The following is a 22,685-nucleotide window of genomic DNA, read 5'->3' on the forward strand; positions in this document are numbered from 1 at the left end:
GTACATGTTCAGAGCCCGGATATCTGTGGTTTTCATGCCCGTGCTTGATTGACTCTGGGCGCAGAGCTCAGGATAAAGGAGCCCAGGCGTGTCTGAGAGCGGTCGTGACGGCAGCAGCAGAGAGCAGGTCATGAAGACTGTGCTGAGGGCATGACTGGCCACCAGCAGCCTCCGAGCTTTGAGCCACTTGACTCAGCTCAGTTCTCAGCATCTCACCGTCTCTGCACTGCCTACCCTTTATCCCCTGCCCACCCCGCAGCCCCTTCTAGAATATTCTCGAGGCTGCCTGTTCCCAGTATCCCACTCAGGATGCCTTCTGCTTGCCCCTGTCCCTGAGTCAAAGCCGGAGCAGGTCCTGCTCATTACCTGCAGTCAGGGTAGCCCAGATGGGGCTGCCTATGAGAAGACACAGGGCCAGTGTCATCCAGGCACTGACACCTGTCCCTCCTGGTGGAGAGAAAGGGACAGATTTCTTAGATGTACGGGCTGCTTTTAGATGGACCTGCTCTCAGGAATGTTCTTCATCGGCTGCTTCTTAGTGGCGTTCACGGTGGTTCCCAGTGGCCCATGTCTCTGCTGTAGGTGCCAACACAGTTTAATTGTGTGTGCTCTGTTGTAACTGGAGGGACATTATTCCGGGCAGCGCTGTTCAGAAATCTTGGAAACCTTTGAGGTGTGGGTGATAGGAGCTCCTCAAGCCCCTAGGGGTCATGCCCTCAGGAAGTAGTTCTTGGGTGAGAACTGTTTTAACAACTTGAGTTTGGTTTGAAGCATAATCACTTGTTGGTCGTAGCCACAGGGCCCATCTACCATGAGGAGAGGCAGCCCACGGGCAAGCCCCAAAACTCTGCCCTCTAAATCGCAAGGCAGATGGACATTTTCTCTTTGGACATCAGCAGACCTGAGTATTTCATGGTGATGACAGAAAGGCTAACCAGCACAATGTCCTGTGCTGTACAAGCTGTCGGAGAGAGACAGAGAGACACAGAGAGAGAGAGAGGGAGAGAAGAGAGAGAGAGAGAGAGAGAGAGAGAGAGAGAGAGAGAGAGAGAGAGAGAGAGAGAACTAAGAGGTGTCTGCTGACTCAGTTCCTGCAGCACCAGCAGCTCTCAGATTGGGGGGTGTAGGAGGACATTGCAAATCTGCTCCCACAATTACCCGGGCGCTTGGAATCCTGGGATCTCAGCTTGCAACAAGAGAAGCTTGCTAATCTCCCAGAAGCTCTGGGTTCCAGAAGCTCCACCAACTTGGCTGTCATCCTTGGTTTGTGTGTTTGGCCAATAACTTAGGACAGGTTTGGCAAGCCCAGCTCAACCTTTCCTGGAATCTTGTCTTTATCTAGAAGCCAGCGGGACTCCTAGCAGAGCTCACAGTATGCACTGGGCAGGGTAAGTGAAATTACCCAAGTTTTCAACAATCCCAGGCTGCATGATCTGGGACACAGGGGGCTGCTGGCTCAGCCGGACAGGTCTGTGAGGGGGAAGAGGGCTTCCTTCTTGCGAGCCTGCGTCCTGAGAAGGCTGAGAAGAACTAGACCTGACAAGCACTCCGGCCGTGTCTGCACTTGCACAGATGGAATTTTAAGCACATAAGACACTGGGGGTGCTGGTGCCAGGGAGCTAGCTTTCACAGCAGAGTTCTGTGGGTCCTGCAAAAACAGCAAGAACCCATGTCTTGGAAAAGTGACGTCTGCTGGTTCTGACAGACAGGGATATGAGGCTCCTTAAAACAAAACAAAAACAACAACAAAACCAGCTATGGAAGCTTTGTGCTGAGGCAGGAACATGAAAAGGAGGAGCAGGGAGTAATGGGCTCTGCGTGTGTGCGCGTGTGTGGATGTGCCTGTACGTGAGTGTGCAAGTGTGTGTTCATGTGTGTGTGTGTGTGTGAACCTGTATGTGAAAATTGTAAGCCAACACCAGGCCTCAATCACTCTCCACCATGTATGCATGTATGTGTATATGTGTGTATGTATATGTATATATATACACATATAGTTTAATATGCATATTTAAATTAAATACATAGTTAAGATTTATTTTCTTTTTAATTTAAGAGGCCCATGGGCACAATGCCTGAAGTGTCTAGAAGAGGGCACCAGATACTTAGGAGTTGGAGTTACGGGAGGTTGTGCACTGCCACTTGCCGCCGAGAACTGAACCTGGGTCCTCTGCAAGAGTACCCAGTGCTCTTAACTGCCCAGTCCTGAGCCTTAGTGTTTCAGACGAGAGGTCTCTCAGTGAATCTGTAACTCGCCAATTTGGCTTCTGGCTGGCCACGGAGCCCCAGGACCAGCCTGTCTCGGCTTCCCCTGGCACGCACCTCTGCTGCCCCTCCCCATGGGTACTGTCACATAAAGCACTCATCAGTAGTCAATGGGACCACGTTGTTCAGTGGCAGTGGTGACTGGCAGATGCTTTTTAGGTTCTACATGTAGATGAGTCATTAAAGACAGTGGGCTACGGGAGCTGACGCACGCTTGGAGTATACTATGACCCCATTCTCACACCTACTGCCTTGCAAACCAGGGGGAAACAGGATGTTTTCCTTCTAAAGGAAAGAAGTGAAGGGAAGCTTTGTTCTCCTGCCATTTGTGTCCTGCCAAATCTTGATCGCGTGCGGTATGCAAGAGGGTTTCTTACATTATTTGTTACATTTCCCCCAAACTTGAAAGCTGAGGGGGAGGCCCTCTTGTTTCCCCTCTGCTGGCTAGCTCACTTTTCCCTGTGGTGTGCAGTGTAGGCAGCAGAAGAGGCACATGGTAGCCAGCACCATAGAAAAACGATTTCAGTTAATACCCGAGTAACACATTTCAGGACTTTGAAAACATCTCAAAAGCAGTCCTCAAGCCTGCTTGAAGAACCCCACGTTGATGATCTGGGGTGCCAGGGTCTGATGGTTAGTATTGCTTGTCTACTGGGCAGATCTCGAACCAGCTGAGAGCTGGGGCTCTTATCGTGCCTGTGGGGGGTTTTCTTGACTGCACCTGAGGTAGAAAGACCTGCCCACCGTGGGTAGCATCATTCCCCGGCTGGCTGGCATCCTGGACTCTTCATCCCCATCTGCCTCCTCGTTGGGGCTATGATGTGACCAGCTCCTTCAATGTCTGCCTGACTTCCCACCGCTGTGGACTGTAACTTTGAACTGTGGTCTTGCACACACCCTGTCCCTTAAGTTGATGCTGTCAGACTGTTGCTATCACGGCGCTAGCAAAGGAAACTAAAACACAGGCCAAGTAAGAGCCTCTCTGCCTGGTCCGTCTCAGCCCAAGGAGAACTTTTGAGAAGGTCACTATGACAACTGACTAGCATGCTGAAGGTACTTCACCATGGAGTCTTCTCTATCAGGTGTGGGTTGACGAGGCTGACACTGATGTCCTGTCATGAAGAAACTGCTCCACGAAGGAGGTTCCGGGCAATACATGGCCTCAGTCGTAGACCCATACAGTATGACAGAGAATGAATTGAAGTCAGTTTATAAAAGAAACCAGACTAGAAGCCCCTCCCCACCAAGGCTGACATACAACAGAGCATGTCCTAAAACTAGTGTGCACATGAGCCAAAAACTGGGGGTGCTGGGCTATAAAAGTCCCGATTATTTCTGTTTGCCATCGATCCCCTGACATTTCTCACAGCTCTGGCCCACTTCCTTCCTTGGAAGTGCACACACACACACACACACACACACACACACTTAATAAGCTGCCTGTTCCTGTCACTATTCATGTGTTTGTGTTCTAGTCTTTGTTTTGGAACACAGGAGCCTGGAATTGTAGTGAGCGCCCTGGGACTCAGGTCTCCACTTACACCAGCAGTGGTACAACGACGCTCTCTGCTCTCTCTCTCTCTCTCTCTCTCTCTCTCTCTCTCTCTCTCTCTCTCTCTCTCTCTCTCTCTCTCTCCTCAGCTAGGCACTGCTGGATCTCTTCTCCCTTTTATTAAAAATTGTAATTATGAACAGAATGCTTGCTGACAAGTGCACAGCCTAAGCTGAACTCAGATCCAGAGTTTGACCCTGCTTTAACCCTGGTTAAGTTGCTTTAACTCCGAGTCCTCTTCTCCAAATGGGGCTGCTGGGATCTGCTCCGTGGCCCCAGTCCAAACGGTAAGTGCAGCGCTGGCTTGTCTCCCCCACGCAGATGGGAGAGGACGCATGGGTTGTTCTGTCAGACCAATGACTCTTAAATTAACCACTCACCAACTGCTGCCCTACTTTAAATGGAACAATGCCATCCACCCACACCATCAACCTTCTGAGGGCAATCTCGAACTGTAGTGCAGCTCATGAGCTGAGAAACAGTGCCTGGTTCCTTTTCCAGACTTAAAAAGGAAAGAAAGGAAAGAAATTACAGGCTTTCGTCCCCCCTCCCGCACTTCACAGACTGCACAGCGCCAAGTTCTCTCCGCTGTGTTGCCTCCCCCTTCCCTGCTCTCCCAGCTTAGCCCCTGCCTCTGCCGGGGTCTTTGTTTGAGATGTTTCCCTTTTTCCCTAAATTGTAGCATTCGATACACTGGGAGCAAGAGTACAGTCCTTTGTGCAGCGCTAAATGCCCAGAACAATCTAGAGAACTTAAATTACGTGAACAAGAGTTCACCCAAAAAGTCCTAAACGCTAGTTCTATGGAAGGATGTGTGTATGGACTTTCCTCCAGGGTTCTCTCATCCTGCTGATGACTGGCAATGCAGACACAGAGGCTTTAGCCACATGGGCAAGCATGCGAGGAATGTCAGCAAGGTTTCACTAGGCAGCCCTAGCTGTCCTGGAACTCACTCTGTAGACCGGGCTGGCCTTGAACTCACAGGGATCCGCCTGCCTCTGCCGCCTGAGTGCTGGTAAAGGTGTGAGCCACCATGCCCGGCTGGAAAGTCATCTTTCTCTGCCACGGGAGCTCCCTCTGGATCTCTGTAGCAGTTACGAGATTCCCTCCTGGTATTTGGGCAGGCATAGCTTCCCATTCGCCTTTGCACCCCTTTCCCTGCACAGGGCCCAGCGCACGCACGGTGAACACACAAGCACTGGTGTGTTGCGTGAGCCCTGGGCCACAGGGCACCTTCTGTACCTGAGGATGGAGGGGCGGAGCACAGTTGAGGGTGAAGGCAGCTGCCAGAGGCCAGGCAGAGAAGCTATGCTTGTGCTCTCACTTTCGAAGTGGGAAATGCCTCGAGAAGAAAGGACAAGGAAGGGCAGATGATTGATTACAAATACTGGGGCGGGGGGGGGGCACAAACATAGAAGACACTGTCTCGGTAGTGTGAGCATCGAAAGGAACATCTGTCCTGAGACGTCTTCGGAATGTCAGCACTGCCCCATCTCTGGAAGAATGGAGATTGAGGTGTCTCCCCCCTCCGTAATGCTGAACCTTGGCTCCAAAGCTCAACTGCTTTGAGTTCCTAGAAGGGGATCCTCATGTTTGGGCATCGCACACCAGTGAGCCCCAGGGGCCACCTGTGTCCGTCACCCCAGCGTTGGGGTTGTAAGCACCCAGCACCACTGTTTTTAAATGTGTTCTGAGAAACTGAACTCAGGTCCTCTTGCCTGTGAAACAAGCCCATTGGTGGCTGAGCCATGCCCGCAGCCTGTTCCCCAAACTGTTTCCTAACTTTTACTGTAAACCAGTTCAAAAGGCTTCTTCACGGTCGCCATCACAGGCCTGGGTGTCTCGGCACGCACTTCCTGTGTCAGGTGTCCTGTAGCTGGGGTTGTAGACGGTTGTGAGCGGCCACGTGGGTGCTGGGAATGGAACGCCAGGTCCCCCTGCGAGACCAGCAAGTGTTTGTAACCTCCGAGCCATCTCTCCTGTCTCAAATGCACGCTGTTCTTCAGGGCAAGGGACAAACCGGCCTCGGAGACGGTTAGAGGCTGTTACAGTGGGATTTCTTGGGTTCAGCTGTCACCCCGGTTTTGTAATCCACATATATGTCTCCCAGAGGAGACTCAAAAGTGTGACTGCCTGAAGCTTTTGGGGGAGCCCTCACGGCAGGGCTAAAGAGGCAGGGACGCCAACCCAGTAAGACTAGAACGTGGAACATGAAGGCAGCGTGAACTGCTCGTGAACGCCCAGATGGAAGTGAACTTGGTTTGGACCAGTTGGCACCTTTCTTCTTTTCCGTTTCCGCCTTCTATCTGATGCCTAGCCCACGACTACGCGCCAGAGACACGAAGTCATCTGAGTTGGTGAGTTCATAGCTAGAAAAGGGTTTTGCTGTAGGAACAAACTGTACCTAGAGTCTGGTCAACATCTAATTTAGGTGAGACGCGGAACTACAAACGGTAAACTCTCTTCGGTGTCCAAGAGCGGGCACAGGAACTCATTAGGACTTTGGGAGCTGTTGGGATGCATTTCACATGCAAGCGTATGAATCTGGTGGTGCCAAGGACGGGATATCACAGACTAAATGTTTATCCCCATTCCTTGCAACTTGTATGTTGGAGACCTGGCCCCCAGTATGATGGTGTCAGGAAGGGGTAAGTATATTTAAAAGGAGTCTGGAAACACCCTTCCCCATGACAGCAAATGTATCTGTACTGATTATTCTCATCTCTGTTTCTGTGACAAATACTTAACTGAGAAACTGCATGGGGGGGCGGGGTTATTTTGACTCAGAGAATATGACTCCCTTGTGGGAGCAAAGCACTTTCAGGTAGGGTGTCTCCATCCCTGTCAGTGGGGGCTTGTGGTGAGGCTTAATGCATTCTGTTAGGTCGGGAAGCAGACAGCAGAGAGATCAGCCCAGAAGCAGAAGCAGAAGTCCCTATCAACTTCCAGGCCTGACCCCAGTAACCCACTTCGTAACCCACTTCTGCCACTGAGGCCGAAGTCCCTAAGATCCTACAACCTGCTAAAGAGCATTGCCAGCTGGGGATGCAGGGTTTAGACACAAGAGCCTGGGTGGGGAGGGGGTCTGTGGAAGAGGAAGGAGTAAGGCAAGGCCATGCCCTCCGTCCGTGCACAGCAGAAAGGGAGCCAACTGCCTGTGAGCTGTGTTGAGAACTCCCCCTGGGAGCCAGCCCCCCAAACAGCTTCACTGTGAACTTCTGAAACTCTAGAACAAAGACTAATAAATGCCTGTCATTATTCTGCTCATTTTAAGGTGTTTGCTACCATCGCCTGGGCTAAATACAGCAGGAACATCTCCAGGAACTCTCAGGGTGGTGGTCAGCCAGCTAAGCCACAAGCTTCCCATCTGAGGGTTCCATGACCTCAAGCCCAGCAACACGTGTCTGTGCTTCGACTGTGAGATTCAAATTAGCTTGACTTTAAGAAACAACGCGGATTTGCATTTTCTGAACCGATTGTTATTTAATTAATAATAATAATGGTTAAGGCTTAAGGGTACTTTCTATTTTGTGGAACTGGAAGAAAAGATATGTCTTTACTTTTAAAAGTTCAGTACAAAGAAAGCCTCCCTGTTGAGGGAGGCTTCAGTAAATTCTCAGTGTTGGCTTGTTTAAATAACTAAGAACTAAAAGGAAAAAAAAAGAATGTTTGGGGTTTTTGTGAAAAGTTGGAGCTGAGATAAGTCAACCAACTGTGGTTTCTCAGTCCCCACGGATCTGCCGGGTACACAAAGCCACCGGACAGTCACATGACCCCTCTGATTCCTCAGGGCAGACTTCTCAGTGTGATGGGTGGAACCACTCCCCGCTGTGCGTGGCCAGGGGAAGAGGTACACATCCATTTCCTCCAAGAATTTACAAGAAAGTCCAGAATCATTGCAGCATTGAGGCTTCTTCCCTCTGTCTCTACAGGAAAAGCCACGGCGCTAAGTAAGCAAGACTTCTGTCACTTCCTGTTTCAACTTCCAGGACTCTTGTCTAACAATGTCTGACACCTTGTCAGCTTACCAGACAGGCCATCGCAGCAACAGACAAGCCCAGACACGGCAGGAGAGCCTGTCCAGGAGGGAGAAGATGTGTGGAGAATGTGAAGAGACATTGACGCTTCAGAAGCAAGCAGTCTTTGTGTAGGAGCCAACATGGAAGCATCCAAGGGAGGTTTCGTGGCTGTGGAGTGGAGTACGCTAATTCCTTTAAAAAGCTCACTGATGATTGGCGGATTGGCTTGCTGGGTGGCAGTGCTTGCTGTGCAATCAAGAGAATCTGAGTTCGCCGGGCGGTGGTGGCGCACGCCTTTAATCCCAGCACTCAGGAGGCAGAGGCAGGCGGATCTCTGTGAGTTGGAGGCCAGCCTGGTCTACAAAGTAAGTTCCGGAACAGCCTCCTAAACAGTACAGAGAAACCCTGTCTCAAAAAACCAAAAAAAAAAAAAAAAAAAAAAAAAAAGAAAGAAAAGAAAAGAAAAGAAAGAGAGAGAGAGAGAATCCGAGTTCAAATCCCAAACCCCCAAAGCTGGCTGTGTCCTTGCTCCTTGTAAACCCTGCACTGTGATGGGGGGGTTGGGGGAGACAGGAAGATGGCTGGGGCTCTTCTCTAATGTCTGGTAGAATTTGGTAGTAGACTGGACTGGACTGATCCTAGGCTTTCATCATCAGAGTCTCTTTTCTTGCTTCAATCTCACTCCTTGTTTTGTATGTGTTTAGGAAGTTTATTGCCCAGGGAGCCTGCATGGGACTGGGACTGACCTGTCATTCCTCCCCCACACACACACACATACGTGACGGTTGTGTAACTTGGTCTCCTCATGGGACTCCCAACAGTGGGAGCAGGGGCTGTCTCTAACTTCCTTGCCTGCTCTCCCTCATACCAGGTTGCCTTATCCAGTTTTAATAGGAGAGGAGGTGCCTAGTCACACTGTAACTTGATATACCGTGGCTGGCTGATATCCACCAGGAGGCCCTCCCTTATCTGAAGGGAAACAGAGGAGGAGAAGTGGATGGAGGGGAGGGGTGGGCAGCAGAGAGAGGAGGTGGGGTAGGGGCTGGAGGAGAGGAGGGAGGCAAAACCGTCGTAACAGATTTAGAAACAAAGAAGCAAAAAATATGTTTATTTCCTTTCTATTTCATTTTGGTAGATAATATATGTCTAAGAATTTACTCCCGCCATCTAGATTTTTTTTCCTATTTTGGAAGATAGGTTTCCAAAGTAGTCCTTAATGATCGTCTAGATTTCATGGGTAATATATGTTACAGTAGCCATGTTTAAAATGCTTGCTTATTTTTACTTTGTGTTGTGTGAGTGTGGGTGTTTCGCCTGGGTGTACGCACATCTGAGCACCACTTGCAGGGGCCAGAAGAGGGCATCCAGTTCCCTGCATCTGGAATCACAGATGGTTGTGAGACACCATGTGGTTCAGGAAACCAAACCCAGGACTTCGGCAAGAGCTGTAAGTGCTCTTAACTACTGAGTGTCTCTCTGGCCCCGTAATTGTTACATTTTCTTTTTGTAACAAAAGATTGTCACAAACGGATTGTTCCATTTGTTAATGTGTGCTGGCTTTTCTTATCTCCTCTGGCTAATTTTAGCTAAAAGTTTCTGCTGTGAGATACAGAACAGGTGCTCTGGCTTGTTTTTAGGGTCTGTTTATTTGATAAATTGACTTCATCCTTTCGCCGGCAGTCTGTGGATGTCTCTGTCAGGGAAGTGTGCTTCCCGGAGACAGCAAATAGATGAGTGTGTCTTTTAACTCTGTCGCTGTAATTCTGTGCCTTTAATTCAAGATTTAGGACCACTTACATTGAGGGGTATTTAGAGAGATTTATGTATCCCTGAAATTTTGTTGGTTTTATAGTTGGTTGAGTTGCTGATTCATTTCTTTCTCCCCTGTTCATATTAAAGGTTTGCTGCGGGAAGCATGATGGGGTCATTCCTAATGCCCCATTTCTCATCTTTCTCTTGTGAAGTTCCGTGTGCTCTCATGACTGGGTCACCAAAGGCTTTTGGTGCCTGCTTCCCATCTGTGCCCTCTCTGCCCTTCATGCCCCCTGTTACTGGTGACATTTAAACAATATTTTTTTTCTAGTTGTCATGGCACTTCAAGCGGGAAGAAATGCCCGTCCTTGTCATCTGCCCCCCTCTTAGCCAGGAGACATCGGCCTCAATCTCCTTACACGTAAGCCAAAAGTGTTCTTAACTCCTGCAATTCAAAATACAAATGGTAAATGACCGAGAAACGTCAAGTCCAAGACACGCTGGCAAATATGCTCTTAATATCCTGGTTCCCTTTTAACTTTATGAAGTGGCTGACCCTGATCCTGGGGCACTGTTTCGCCCACACGCTCAGCCTGTTTTCTTTAGAAAGAGTAAATTATAATGGAGTTAAGCAGACATGCTTTGCTGCTATTGTTCAGTTTCCTGGTTTTTATATTTTGATAGCAATCGCAGGGATTAGCAATTGCATTTAAATTGACTTCATAGCACACAAGTCTGTACTGGCCAGAGCTAGGGATACTTTCAATTATCTTATTTTAGTGCTTAGAATGTTGCGTCATAAATGCCTCCCCTTCTCTCAGGACCAAGGAATGAGTGGATCCAACGGGGGTGGGGAGAGGGTGGGGAGGTGGGGGTGGGGAGGTGGGGGAGGAATCTAATCTTTACCTCTTGCAGTTTTGACTTTTAGGTTCTGTACTTGCCTCTGGCCACTCCACCGCTCCGTATCCACTCCCTATTCCTGGTGCTCAAGAAACAGCAACCCAAAACAAGCTCTGCTTTTGCTGCCTTCTGCAGAAATCGATAAGAATGCAATTTGAACAAGGTATGATTTTAATCAGCATGCCTCAAGCGATAGTGTCAGGGCAACACTCGGGCCAAAAGACGGAGTCTGCCTAGACCCACACCAGGAACTTGAACTCTTGAGATACAGTTTTAAACAGCCAGGAGAACAATGAAACCGTGGCTAAGATTGGGGACTTGTCCCCCCTTCTGCTGGCTCAACTTGGGAAAGAAAAGTACTAAAACAATGTCAAGGGCATTTCCGCTGAAGGAGAAACCTGTAAACCAGCCACTCACCAGCCGAGTGTGGGAGACTGTTAGGGCTCAGAGTTTGCTTCTGTCTGGGCATGAAGTACACGAAGCCTAAGCCGTACACTGTTGTCAGGTCCCCAGTGTTGGAAATTTACCCAGTGACCTGGTCCAGTGCAGACAGATGTGGAGGAGCAGGGGAAGCCAGGCTTGGAACAGCTGAGGAAGATAAATGACCTTGGAGTCGCCCTAAGCAAGCCAGATGCAAGAAAGTGGCTGGTTTCCGAACCAGGGTTGGGGACAAGGGACTAGGCTGGTTCACAGTTCACTTTGCCAGCTCTTGCCAGGCCCTCTGTGCTTGACTGGGGGTACAGGTGGAGCAACCCTGCCTTCTGAAGGGAAGTTACCGTGAAATCAGAGCATCTCCTTCAGAAGGGAAGTTACCGTGAAATCAGAGCATCTCCTTCAGAAGGGAAGTTACCGTGAAATCAGAGCATCTCCAAGCTGGGTGTATTCCTGTCAGTCATCTGTGATTTATTATTGTTGCTGTTTTTTTACATTTGTTTGTTTGTTGGTTGGTTGGTTTTTATTTATTTATCCGGTGTGTAGGGGCAAGGGGAGGTCAGAGAACAGCTTTGGGGAATGGTTCTTTCCATCCTCTGAGGGTTCCTGGAATCAAATTCAGGCCAGCAGGTCTTGCTGCAATCACCACTTATCTGCTGAGCCATCTTGCTGGCCCCTCCACCTGTCCTCAATCTTAGGGGAAAAAAAGGTGCAAAAAAATGATACACATTCACAGAAGTAAAAACCCACTCCCACTTGCCCAGTTAAGTGGAGGTGCAGAGTGCAGAGTGCTATCCACAAGCAGCAGAAAGGAGGGAGATCAGCAAAGTGACTGCATTGGGGGGCGGGCAGACCAAAGATGCAGATAGCTTTTCACATTTAGCATGGCTCCGGCGTGAGCTTATGAGCACCTTAAACTAGAGTGGACATGTCAATGTCTATAAACTAATACCAGGTGAGGAGAGCACAGGCTCCTGCCCTTCCCGCCCCCCCTCCACAATGAAAAGGTCTGCCCAACCACGCTCTAACGTTCTCAGAGATTTTACATCTCCACTCTACCCAGTGTGGCCACAAGGGACTGTGGGCGAAGGCATGGGGTGGTTAATACATAACGCTGTCTAAGAGAAAGATGCTGCTGGATAAAATGTAACTCTGGTGACCTACAAACAGCGCACACTGGCCTGAGGCACCATTAACGAAATCCGAGAGAGTGAAAAGAGGTCAGGACCTCAGATCTGTCCCGGCTTCCAGGCCACTGAGTGCATTCCTCAGAGACAGAATCAGCCAAGCGTTCAGCGTCCTACGCTGGGCCCCATAGCCAAAAAATACAGGAAGGTCTGAAACCAGACATGAACAGTGAGCCTGCCTTGAGCTGTTAGGCCTCTGTTGGGAAGTGGCTGGAAATGGTTTCTGAAGGATGAAGCTTAGAGGGGATGTGGGAAAACTCAGTTTTGAGCCGACGACGTCCTGTTAAGGAGAGAACCTCGAGCCCATCTCCCCTTGCTAAGGAACGCAATTTACTATAAATCTGTCTTCCCCACACGATCTTCAAGAGAGGACTACATGGGGAAAATTCTGATAAAATGTAAACATGGAAAGATCTGAGTGTCCTGGTTTGCTTTCTGTGGGCATGATAGCACGGACCAAAAACGACTTAAGAGGTTTATTTCAGCTTAGTGAGTGGCAACCATGGAGGGAAGTCAGGGCAGGAACTTGTGGCAGGAACCTGGAGGAGCTGATGCAGAGACCGTGCAGGGGTGCTGCTTACTGGCTTGTTCTCCATGGCTTGCTCAAGCCTCCTTTTGGACGCGGTACAGGCCCACCTGCCCCAGGACGGCACCATTCTGCATTTATTAGCAAATGAGAAAATAACCCCACAAGGTAATCTGATGGTGGTAATTCCCCAACTGAGGTTCCCCCTGCCTAGGTGACTCTACTCTGTGTCAGGCTGACAGAAAGATGGCCAGCACAGCATGCAACACAGTATCTGTCTTTAAAGACCAGGAGAGGCAGGTGGGTGCAGTTGTACCACACTCGGGCATCTCTCCAGGGGATTCCTCATCCTACTGAAGGCATTCTTGCTCATCTGTGTTCACTGCCTGCTCTATTCATAACAAACAGAAGTTGGAAACATCTTTGACCAAAGTCCAGATGTAGTAACCAAAATAATTAAACTGAAATAACCAGAAAAAAAACATAAGTAAAAGATCTTGGCCTGTTATATCTAAATTAATTGCTATGTTCTTCCAGAAATGATCATTTCAAGGTTACTACGACCTTGATGTCAATTACTGTCTTTGTGGATTTTGCCCTTGAAAACTCTGTACTCCTGAGCTTGGACACCAAGAGACTCTTGAGAGGAACGAGCCCACTCTTGTCCGGCCATCAATAAAAAGGACTTAAAACTTATAATTGGCTTGATCAGCATGGTTGTCAATAACTGTTTCCTGTGGTTCATTTCAAGAGGCTAGCTTTTGGGAGCTGGTTTTCTCCCTAAGATTGTTAAGTTAAGGCCTCTTTCTGCTTCTCTGCTATGTCCTCCAGGCCAGCTCTCCCATCACTTCTGTAGAAGTACTGGGATTACAAATGTGGGCTACCACATCTAGCTTCCTAATTGGATTCTGGAGATCAAAATTGAATCTTCAGGATTGCTGGGCTAGAGCTTTTAAACAGTGAGTCATCCCACCATCCTCACACTGACATCCTCATCCTCATCCTCATCCTCACACTGACCATCTCCATCCTCATCCTCACACTGACCATCCTCATCCTCACACTGACCATCTCCGTGGAGTCCAGCTCCACAGACACCTTTGCAAATATTATTTTCTTTTGCCCGGAAACAAGCACATGCTCAAAGGAGCTGGCTATTGGTGCATGCAGAGAAGAGGGCCCATTGTGGGGCAGAGTAGGAAGGACTTCAAAGCTGGAATGCAATAGGCTTTGCTCTCATGGCAACCTCAAGTTTAAGATCAACCACTGACAGTGTGTAGGGAAGGCCTGGCTTTGCGGTGGTATGCAGGTCAGCGTTGAGCGAAAGGTTTTAAAATACACACTAGAGAAAAGTAGAGAGCTGTGAGCAAACAGGCAAAGTATTTGGAGATATAGTAACAAGGCTGAAACACAACTCAGGCGTCTTCAGAGTCTGTCAAGGAACCTGAATATGGACAAGACAGGAGCAGTGGGAAATAGCGAGAGGTATAGTCAGTAGGCATGTGGCAAAAGTCTCCAAATTCTAGGTATTTCAATAATATATTCTGATACACACCTACAGACAGTAGTGCCCTGGGGGTCAAACCCTGCTACTTCCTGGCTCTGCCATGCCATGAGTTATTCTGAGACACACCTACAGACTGCAGTGATCTTGGGGTCAAAGCTTGGGACTTGCTGGCTCTGCTGTGCCATGAGAACATTGTTTCCTGTAGAACTTAATAGGCATCTTAGTTTCTTTTCAATTGTTGTGACAAAACACTAAGATCAAAGCAACTCATTTATAGAGTCTATTGGGTCTTATAGTTCATACAGTGAGTCCATCAACCATCAAGGAGGATGGCATGGAAGCAAGCAGTCAGGCATGGTGCTGGAAAAGTAGCTGAGAGCTCGCTCACACTCTTATCCAGAAGTAGGAAGCAAAGAGAGAGATAGCTGATAGCGGCATGGCTCTCAGTGACACACCTCCTCCAACAGGCCACACATCCTAGTCCTTCCCAAACAGGCCCACCAACTGGGAACCAAGTATTAAAAATACAAGAGTACAGAGGTGGTTCTCATTCATACCACCAGGGCAGGTCACCCAATTATCAATGGAGTTCATCAGCCTTTGTTGAATCCTTCATGCGAGTGAGGATACAAGCAATATTATTCCTTCATGTCCACTGCCACAGGAAATGCAAAGGTTCAAGACTTACCTCTACAAGCTAAGGAGCAAAGAGAGACACAAGGTTTGTAAATGCAGGTTGTTAAATAGTGTGGGTTCAAGGCCAACGAGCCTGCCACAGGTCAGTCAGCCCACAGGCCCACAGATGAGCCCAAGTGGAAGAGCGTTGTGGGATCTCCGTAGTGTGTGAAGAGTTAGCAGGATATGGGGAGACAGGAAATAGATCTGCCTTCTCACTTATTTCAAAAAACAATGTCTTTTCTGGGATTAAAATCTCAAACAGACATCTATACTGTCTCTGCAAAGCAACTGGGTCCATCTGTGGATCTCAATGAAGATGAGGAACAGAGGCTTTGACCAAGATTCCCAATGTCTAGGAGAGAATCTGGAATTAAGTTCTGGAAGCAGAAATGGTTGAGATCATAGCAAAATGACATGGGGCTGGGTGGACAGCTCCTCTCTCACTATGGGATCTGCCAGAGTCCAGACAGCACTCCTCTTAGCCTTATCATAGTACCCTTGCAATTGGGTAACTCATTGCAAGGACAGTATAAATTCCAGAAAGGAAAGACCTGTCACAATATTTATGCGAGCCCAGCAACTTCAAGCTGTTCATTAATATGGCATTTTTTAACCATTCTGTGTAAGATCCTCAATTAATCTTCAAACAGTTACCTATCAATCTATCTATCTATCTATCTATCTATCTATCTATCTATCTATCTATCTGTCTGTCTATCATTGTATTATGTATTGGGGCTGGGGAGCTGTGCACCATTGCACAAATGGAGAAGCCAGAGGCTGACTTTCAGGAGTTGCTCCTCTCTCCCTCTGCTTTGTGGGTCCAGGCATGAGCTCAGGTGGTCAGGGTTGGAGATAAGCACCCTAGCAAACCAAGCTGTCTACCCAGACCAGTAACTCATCTTAGCTGAATTTCTTTACAAAAGAAAGGATTCCTGGTACAGCTCTCATCTAAGGATCTCTAACTCAGTAGCAGGAAATACCGTTTTCATTCTTACGGTTCTTCGATCGCAAACAGCCAAATGAAACCAAGTTAATTTAGACGAAATTAGAATATATTGGTGTTTATTGACCCACAGAATGAGAAGCAGGGGTAAAGAGACAGATGTCACTGGAATACTGTTGGTCTCTCTGGTCTGTCATTTGACTTTAGCTTAGTCCTGTACTGGGAAAGGAGCCAATCTGTGTTCTTTTGGTTAAAGCAGGAGAAAATGTCAGTGCATCTCAGTACCGTTCCCAACAGCTAGGTTCCAGAATTCCCTTCGATGTCCACCAGGAGGAATGGATAATGAATGTGAGACATCCTCACAGTGTGCATCTATTCAGCCACCAAGAAGCGTAAGACTGCTGTTTTCAGGGTGTGATCCAAATGCATTGTACACCTCTACGAAATTCTCAAAGGGTAAAGAAAATTTTATTTCAGAAATATAAAGGTCCTTATGAGACCCATCATTATATATATATATATATAAAATGAATACACACCAATTAAAACAATGTAATATATAAAGAATACATACTAATTAAAACAATGTAATATATGAAGAATACACACCAATTAAAACAGGGTAATATATAAAGAATACACACCAATTAAAACAGCATAATATATAAAGAATACATACCAATTAAAACAACGTAATATATAAAAGAATATATACCAATTAAAACAACATAATATATAAAAGAATATATACCAATTAAGACAACATAATATATAAAGAATGCCCACCAATCAAGGCAAGAGCAGCACGTGGGTCCTGCTGCCTGCAGGTTCATGTCTATGCTGAACCTCTGTGACTCTGTCACTCCCCACTGACAATGTGGATTCTCAAAGCGCAACCTCATAGTCAGAGACAAGACTGTGTGCCTTCCAGAGTTACACTCACCCTCAGTTCACAACAGAGGAGAAGGGTAGGTTGGCTTTGTGAAGACCGCTAAGTAATGAGTATAGCATGTCTTTCTCACAAGATAGGTTGTCATTTGGGCCGCATTCTTAAGTACCTGATGCCAGTGATTCAGCCAAAGCAAAGGTTTTTTTTTTTTAAACATGGAAAACAACTGACTTATCAGTGCTGTTTCTATTGCTCCGATGTGACAGGAGATCAGGAGAGCTGTACTGAAGGAGCCCACCAGTTGCTCTAAAGCACATATCATTCAGGACCAGGAAAAAAATGGATGGGGAATATAAAAGATGTATGGGACAGTAAAAGTCATAAAAGGAAGGCTCACAAAACTTGCTAAGAGTCAAAGTATAATGGTTTAATGACAAAGTATCTTTTAATGGGTAAAATTTAAAATGCATTCTACATGAACAGAAATGTCGACACAGTTGTAGCAATAGAGACTCATATTTCTTTAGTTGTCAAACTGGTAGATCAAGAGAATGAGGAGTTAAGCACTTAAGCTCCCAGCTCCTCAAAAGGCTTTCAAATGTTTAAAGAATGAAGGATCCTTAAATATGACAACAAGGACTAGAATCCTGTAGCCGGAGAGACTTGGCTCAGTGGTTAACAGCACTTGCTAGTCTTGTAGAGAACCAGGGTTCAGTTCCCAGCACCAACCGGGTAGCTCACGACCATCTATGACTCCAGTTCCAGGAAAATGATGCCCCTTCTGGCCAACACCAGCACTGCACTCACGTGGTGCACATACACACAGATAGACATGTATGCACATAAAATAAGAGCAAATATTTTTAAATAATCCTGACGCAGATATTCGTCAACATCCATTGAGTATGTTTTTTATTCTGAAAATTCCTTTCCCTCCGCCAAAATTCAGTACTCCCCCTTTCTTCCTTGCTAAGAATCTGGGGAATTGGGGTGACATGTCAAAAAATTCAGGCAAGGGTCGGTCATTGGTGGGGCGCACGCCTTTAATCCCAGCACCTGGGAGGCAGAGGCAGGCGGATCTCTGTGAGTTCGAGGCCAGCCTGGTCTACAGAGTGAGTTCCAGGACAGGCTCCAAAACAACACAGAGAAACCCTGTCTCGAAAAACAAAACAACGACAAAAAAAAAAATTCAGGCAAGAGAGGGCTGTGGTAATACACATTCTGTATCAAACCATAAAGACACCTGTGAAGATGTCCCATGTTCCGCCTGGTCACTAATCCCAGAGGCATGCCAGTCTGCATGGGGTCCAGGAGCCCAAAATAAATAAGCCTCATCATTTCCCCAGCATTCTCTCCACCCTCTGAGTTCCCTGGGAATCATTTCCATTCCTGGATAACAGCAGCTTCACTGCCCCTGATACTGCCTCCTGCCAGATCTCCTGCTGTGTCCTTCCCTCTGCTAGTCTGTTCAAACTCAGACTCCAAGAATATATTTCTTTTTTACCCTTTGACTTTCTATTCTCTTGCCCAAGCACCCCACCCAAACAAGATGCCCAGCCGAGCCCCAGACCCACCCAAACAAGATGCCAAGCCCCAGAAAGCGATGGATTCCATCTGGGGGGTGAGGCCAGATAGGGCGAGTCTGTAAAGCTCCCCAGACAATTCTAATTCATGGCGAGCTTAAAAACTTGAAAGTGCTCATTGTAGGGGAAGTTCTTTAAAAAGGAAAGAAAAATGTGTTTAATATTTCATGTTATTTCACAGCCATGCACAAATCAGTATTACGTAAGCATTCACAAGCAGCAGAGGTTAGGCAAGTCCTTGGAAGCCAACTTGAACCTAAGGCTGAAAGAGGGGCTTGGAGAAAACTGTAAACTATTACATACCACAGAAAACAACTACTAATTTGGGGGGGCAGTAGAGAGGGGTGGATATTTGAATGCCAACCCAATCCAGGCAGAACACTTAGAAATCCTTGTTTTCTATCTTGCACTTTTAATTGTCTTGGGTTTTTTTGTTTTGGTTTGGTTTGGTTTTGGTGGTGTTTTGTTTTTTGTTGTTTTTGTTTTTGTTTTTTTCTCTGAAGAGCATCCAGTTAGGACTGGGCCCCAAATGATTTTCTTGTGAAGGAGCTGAATCTGACTTGATTGCAACTGGTGACTAATAAGACAAGGAAATGATGCTCACCCCAGATCCAAACTGCCTTTGCTGTGTCTCTGGTGAGGTACAGGCCCTGCCTCGTAGCACAGGGCCATGTCCAGCTTCCTGTTGAGCAGCTCTGGGAGCCTCCTAGGCAGGTCCTCAGGAGATGCCAGGCTTCTGATACTGGTGAAGCCTTTAAGGACACTGAGTTCCAAATCATAGCGGGTCACTGGGCTGTGGGATCATTACTCCAGCAATCAAATCTCATAAACAGAAGAGATGCCACAGTAATAGACAAACATACAGAAGTAAATGATTTACAAAGAAAAGACAGCAGTGTTCAGTCTAAGGTCAACGTGCAAAACACAAGTTCCTAAGCCAGATCCAAATCTTGGCTCTACCCCCTGCCAGCTGTGTACCCCTCAGCGAGCTGCTGGCCCTCTCTGTGCTTCACGGACCGCATGTTCAAAGCAAGGGTCATTACAAAGCTTCCCTTGCGGGGTTTCTTACAAAAGCCGAATCAGAAAAATATTGGCTAAAGTTCCTGGTCAATGGTATCTAAGGCGGGCTTTCTGTCTAGTTCCGTGCATGAGTCCCTTCTATGAAGCGGCGGAGATCAACTTGAAGCGTGTGAGTCACGAGACAAAAGTGTAAAACAAAGGAGGCCACATAACTGTGTTCATGCAGCGGCGAGCTATTGGAACTGTTTTCAAAACATTTCTCACATGCACATGTACATGTGCCACATGTGTGCAGTGCCTGTGGAGGCAAGAAGAGGGTGTGGAGTCCCCTGGAGCTGAGATCACCATCTGTCGTGAGCTGCCGCGTGGGTGCTGGGAACCGAGTCTGGATCCTCTGCAAGAGCAGCCGGTGCTCTTAACCTTCAAGTCATCTCTGCAGTTGCCAGCTTAGTGTGTGTGTGTGCGTGTGGTATGTGTATGTGCATTGTGTGTGTGGTATGTGTGTGTAGTGTATATGTGTGTGTGTGTATGGTGTGTGTATTGTGTGTGTGGTGTGTGTGTGGTGTGTGTGGTGTATATGTGTGGGGTGTGTGTGATGTGTATGTGTGGTGTGTGTGTGTGGTGTGTGTGTGTGCGTGTGTGATATCTGTGTGTATGTGTGGTGTGTATGTGTGTGTGGTATATATGTGTATGTGTGATGTGTGTGTGTATGTGATGTGTATGTGTGTGTGTGTGGTGTGTGTAGCTTCACAATAAATAAAACACAATCCCTGCCTGAAATCCCTGGACCATGCCGAGGGCTTTCCAAGGCTGTGAACCAATGAAAGTCTCCTTACTGATCAACAACTGTTGGCCTGGGGGGCTGACTCGGCCAGGAACCCTCAGAGTCTATGTAAAGGCAGGCAGGGTAGCAGGATCTATAACCCCAGGGTTCCTATGGTGAGGAAGGGAGGCAGAAATGGGAGAACCCTCAGAAGTGTGCAGACCAACTAGACTGTGCACACAGCTGCCAGCAAGACTCTGTTTCAAACAAGGAAAGGCCTGCCCCTGCAGCCGCGGAGCCCCACACGTGAAGACTAGATAGATAGATAGATAGATAGATAGATAGATAGATAGATAGATAGATAGTCAGTAAAACCCTTCTTTGCCTCACCTCAAGCAGGCGGTGTCTGACTATCAACAGTTTGACTCCTCCAAATCTGTTTTCCAGGTTCTCCTCTAATTTCCCAGAATTCTCCTGGAGAAAGGGGGAGCCCTGCTAACACCTTCCCCCATGTCTTGGTTCTTCTAGAAGACGTTACTAGTGTTGGGGTTCTCCTTTTCCTTAAAACTCAGCCTGAAAAAAATTTAAATAGCTCTGATCTTATACAAGAATGGACTTAATGATACATAAAATTCACTATTTAAAGTGAGAAAAGTGGTTTTGAAAAAAAATCTCTGACTCCTGCTCACAAGGTATAATGTGTATTATGTTGGGATAACAGCCCGACTGCAGTACAATGGGAGATAATTACCATTTCCCCCTCCATCCTCGGCCTTGCCTTTCCTCTTGCCCTTGCTATGTAAACCGTTCCCTCTAGCGCACACAAACCTCCCCCACACGTTTGCACGCTGCCGAATGATACCCCAGCAGTCATGAGGAGAGCCACACCTGGAGGAGCACACAAGTCAGAATGTGTTTAAAAACTAAAGCAACCTCCCTCCACTCCCCGCATGTTGCCTGAGACCTCACCCTTGCCAGACAGCTGCCTTGCGGATGGTGTGAGGGCCATCCCAAATGACGGCTCCCTAGCCTGGCCTTGGATGCGGTTGAAAATGTGTCCACCGGGCTGTCTCAACAGTGATGCTCAAATCTCACACGTGTGTTGGTGTCTTTTTCCTACAGAAACCAGAAAATCAAAAGAGAAAGCAATAGGCCACCAGGAGGGAGTTAAAAAGGCTTCCCCACGATCTTTTAAAAACTGCCGGCGATTCATTTATCCGTGGCTGTGTCTGCTACTGGGGATGCCCAATCATGTTAGCACACAACTGGGAAGGCTTTTCTCAAGGAGGAAGGAGAGGAGGGAAAAGGGGGCATGGGTGGAGGAGCAACTCCTGCTCATTCTCATGCTGTCACCAGGAGACTGGGGCCTGTGCCTTCGAGCCTGGCGGGTGGATTCCAGCTGTGTTCTGGGTGCTCAGCTGGACTGAGCCAGGACGCCTGCACATGGGGGGTCTCTGTGTGAGCCCTGGGCTTGCTTTCCTCAGGACAGCTGGATTCCAGCAGCCCACGTCACCCTGTGCCACCTGTGAGGACCAGTCTCAGTGGTCTCATAGTGACACTTCTGCCACCGGCTGCTTGCTGTGGGGGCGAGAGAGACTACACTCCCAGCTGGAAAGGTGTTACAGAGCTTGCACCTGACTGCTGTGTTGTAGCTGGTCTCCTTCGTGTCTTTTCTGAGATTCCTCACATCCTGTCAATCACTTACCCCAGTGCTCACCACCCTGCCCCCCAGTCCCTTCCTCAACCACTGGTGCTCTCCATGCTTTGTAATTTGAATACCGAGCTCACACAGCCCCTTTCTGAGTTACCACCCGTTTGGATTTGGTGCCCTACCACCTTTCCAGAACTCCTGTGTCTTCCCGGCTCTAACAGGACTGTGAAGTTACTTAAGGGAGCTTTTACTCACATTCCTGATGGTGGGTTCCACCATGGATACACCACCCTGCTCCAGGAAACAGGATCCTTCCCCGACTCCCACTTGCATCCTCCGCTGTGTTCAGCCCTTCCCGACTCTGTCTCCCCACTCACACTCACTGACAGTCCGTCTTCGCTCAGCTGTGCCCTGCTTACCTGCAGATCCACTCATGTTTAGAAAAGGAAGCCCCAAGTTCCAGCGTTACAGACCTTCAGATGTGCCATCCAATGAGGTCATGTGAGCGCTGTGACAATGAGCATTCTCTCCTCTTTTCTTTTTTTTTTTGTTTTGTTTTGTTTTTGTTTTAGGACAAGGTCTCACATGGAGTCTTGAACCCCGTGTCTCTGGGGATGACCTTGGCATTTGATCTCTAGGCTTTACACCACTATTCCCACTATATGCAGTGTTAAACCCAGTCTACGCACGTCGGGGAAACCTCCCACGGCTGAACTATGCCGCTGTCTCGAGTGGCACCAATCTTGTGCTCATTCCGAAAGTGAGGAAGTGGGCCCCCGTGGCACCCTAGAACATGGTGCTCTATCTTGGGAAGGGGTGACCAAGAGGATTGACTCTCTTTGAAGACAGTGGTGTGTTAAGAGAAGCTTTTTCCTTGAGAGAAGCTTTCCCGCCCGCCTGGTTCTAGGGCCGCATCAGTCCCAAATAAACACACAGGAGGCTATATTAATTATGAAGCTGTTGGCCTTGCTTGTTTCTTACTGGCTAGCTCTGACTTAAGTAATTACCCCATAAT

The 22,685-nt window shown here is 47.8% G+C and overlaps 1 long non-coding RNA gene across 2 annotated transcripts; it reads left to right on the forward strand.

Moving 5' to 3' along the window:
* Nucleotides 1–1,188: 1,188 nt before the first annotated feature.
* LOC110342510 lies at nt 1,189–13,329 on the forward strand. 2 transcript variants are annotated; one of them, XR_005881025.1, is made up of 5 exons: nt 1,189–1,388; nt 3,907–4,104; nt 7,092–8,201; nt 9,920–10,009; nt 10,517–13,329. It is a non-coding gene; the product is annotated as an uncharacterized LOC110342510 (long non-coding RNA). The 2 variants fall into 2 exon arrangements; XR_005881026.1 differs by lacking the exons at nt 1,189–1,388; nt 3,907–4,104 and adding an exon at nt 5,259–6,174.
* The last annotated feature ends 9,356 nt before the right edge of the window (nt 13,330–22,685 follow it).

The sequence above is a fragment of the Mesocricetus auratus genome, unplaced genomic scaffold (assembly GCF_017639785.1).
Source record: "Mesocricetus auratus isolate SY011 unplaced genomic scaffold, BCM_Maur_2.0 Super-Scaffold_100013, whole genome shotgun sequence".
NCBI lineage: Eukaryota > Metazoa > Chordata > Mammalia > Rodentia > Cricetidae > Mesocricetus > Mesocricetus auratus.